Consider the following 3,088-nt stretch of genomic DNA (forward strand, 5'->3'; position numbering starts at 1 on the left):
ACCCCCCGGTCTAGGGGCGGCAGTAGCCCCTGGTCGGGGGGCCCAGCCCCGCTTGGGGTGGGGGATGCAGCCTCCGGTTCGGGGAGCAGCCCTGGGCTGGGGGAGGACATGACCGTGACCCGGCTCTGGGAGGAGCAGCCCCACAGGTGGGGATTGTGCTGGGAAAGCTGGAACTGATCCAGTGTGACAAGGACTGGGAAGCGGGGCTTGTCCCCATTCAGTGGCAAAGAGGGAGACTGGTACCCGTGAGGGGGCTGGGCCAGTCTGGGGGTGGCAGGGGCTGGCCAGGGGGCTGCTGGCCCAGTTTGGGGTGGGAGGGAAGGGCTTGGGTACTGGGGACAGAGGGATCTGTACTGGGGTACAGCCCTGGCCTGCATGGGGCTGAGGGGAGGAGCGGTACCTGCAGGGCAGTTCTGGGGGGCTGGGGCCTGAGCAGGGGCCTCAGCTGTGCCATAGGGGTGCAAGGGGACAGTGACCCCGGGAAGGGGACAGGAAGGGTGGGCCCCTTGTGTGGGACTGTGGGGTGACAGGGCTTTGTGGTGGGGACAAAGCATGGGGGATCTGTTATATGGGAAGAGGCAGAAGCAGCAACCTGGAATCCGCTGTGGGTTACTCAGGAGGGTGGCCAAGAGATTTCAGAGTGTTGAGTTTTTTGGGACAGGGATTCTGTTGGAGGTGTGGGTGGGAGCACCTTTGGGCCCAGGAGGAGGATGCCGAGTCTCCTCAGTCCCTGTCCGTACCTGAAGGCCTCCCAGGAGCTCTGGGATCTCCCAGTGCTGCCCCACAACCCTGTGGGGTGCTCAGATGGCACCGAGGGTGGGCAAGTGCTGGTCTTGCCACTGCAGCAGGGTGCAGGACCCCAGTGACCTGGGGATCTGTCCCTGTGCTCTGGGCTCAGTGCTGAACTCCCAGTGCTGTCAGGGAGGCAGATCCATGTTCCAGGCCCTGCACAGATCTGTGCAGCTGAACATTGTGTTCTCCTCGGGGCTGTAGCCGCCTGGAAGCGGTGGATGCGAAGGCGGAGCAGTCAGAATGGGAACATCCTCATTCTTTGGGGGGATCTCTCCTGCCTGCTCTGGCCACGGGTGGCATTGGGGGGTGTCTGACCCTTGGGCAAGGTCAGCTGGATTTGAGGTGTCTTCCCTCCCAGGGAGCAGGGGTTGGAGACTAGGCCCTGTTTATCTGGGCTGTGGACATGGCCTGGAGGAACGAGCAGAGGAATGTGGGGCTGGGATCTGCGTCTTCCAGCAGTGGCTCAGCACAGTTCCAGCTCAGGGATTGTTTTTACCTTTTCATAACCATCATCTCTGTCAGAGAGACAGCACAAGGCTGCTCCAAGGGGACAGCAGGCTGCTAATCCTGGAGCATCCCATGGAACCAAAATACCTGTGGTAAAAGAGAATCCATTGAGCATCCTCAGAGACAAGTTTGCCATCCTCTCAGGAGGATGAGATGTTGTATCCCCAGAATTTTCTGCTGCAGACTTGGCTGTGCAGCGTGAGGAGCCTTGGTTGGACTCGGTGGCTGCTGCAGCTTTTCCTGGCTGGGTGAGGATATTGAAGGTGCCCAGAGCGACACACGACATTTGAGGCTGATAACATCAGAGATGGGAGCGAGCTGAGCTGAGCTCAGGGAACAAATTGCTCCAGGCTCCTGTTTTCCTTGCCTGGCTAGTTCCTGCAAATAGTGCTGGGGAAAGGCAGAGGCCTTGGCAGGAGGATGAAAGACCAAGGAAGGGAGAATTGCTCTCCTGAGATAAGCTGTTGAGTGCCCCCAGCTCTGATGTCTCAGAACAGGATTGCAATTAAGCCATTAAAACGCCCTTCTGATTCCCTGCAAGTCAAAGTGGTTTTTGTGCCAGCTGCCCTGGACCTCCTGGCATGGTCAGAGGCCAGTGGAGATAGTGGAGAGAGATGATTTACCAGCATGGATGTGGGCAAGATAGTGCTGTGCTGCTGAAACACGTCCCTCCTGGGTTTTCAGGCTCCTTGAACTTTGCTGATGCAGTTTGTGTGAGGTATTTGGAGTTGGGGAGGGTGGGAATGTGGCCAAGCTCAGTGCAGGCTCTGTCTCTCCCTGTGAATGGCTTTTCAGAGGATCCTTAACTTGTGCTGGAGCTTGGGGAAAGTGCCAGTGTGAGCCCACAGCGTCCAGCCCAGGACCTGCAGGAGCATCTTGGATGCAGCTGCAAGCACGTTGGGCCCGTGGGTGATGTGGAGAAGTTGGTGTCTCCTTGTTGGGGTCATCTGGAGCTGGAAGTCAGCCGCTGGCATTGCTGTTTCCTCTTGTCAGGGACTTAAGGTGAAAAAGTGAAACAAGCAGGGGGTAAGAGATGAAGAGATTCAACGATCAACTCCAGGCTGGCTCAGTAGAGGTGAAAGGAGGAATAGGGACATTTTCCCCCAAGAGCTGGGATTTCCTGGCTCTGCCAGAGCTCCCTTTTCACTGCAGTTTGTGGTGATTTGTCAGCATAATGACCCCGGTTTGGCCAGGAGTGCTTTGCAGGCAGAGGTGAGCGAAGCTGAGTTTAGCACCATCTCCAGCCACGGCTGTGGTGTTGCTGGGGAGGACTGGGAATGCTGAGGCTGGTGGCTTACCCAGTTTAGTGAGCATGGATGTGGAGATGACGATGGCAGAGCTCAAGGGCAGGTTGTGCTCCTCCAGATCCCTGTGTGCCATCACTGCTGCGTCTGGGCATCTGCTCTCCTGCCTCCCTGGAGACTGCAGGTGCCCTTGGCAGCCGTCGCTTTCCCCATCCACGTCAGCCGGGCGGCGGAGCCTTAAACTCCCAGCGAGCCAAGCTGGGGTGCCCTGGAGTGGGAAGGACACGGAGAGGGGCACCGTGCTTGTGGCAGGGCAGGGGGCTTGGCACGTGCTGTCCGTGTCTGTCACCTCTCCCTGCTGTGTCCTTGTCCCGCTGGCATCGCTGCCTGCTGGGCTCCTCCACACCTGGCTGCTGGCAGACAGATGGACGCTGCAGACGGATCTTTCTCCTGCAGCATTGCTGGGCTCTGAGATGGGCTGAAGGCTCCGGTGTGGTTCTGGGGAGGTGAGTGGGGTGGCATCCCCGTGTCCCTGGGGCTGGTGT

This window comes from Geospiza fortis, unplaced genomic scaffold, assembly GCF_000277835.1.
Source record: "Geospiza fortis unplaced genomic scaffold, GeoFor_1.0 scaffold26, whole genome shotgun sequence".
Classification (NCBI taxonomy): domain Eukaryota; kingdom Metazoa; phylum Chordata; class Aves; order Passeriformes; family Thraupidae; genus Geospiza; species Geospiza fortis.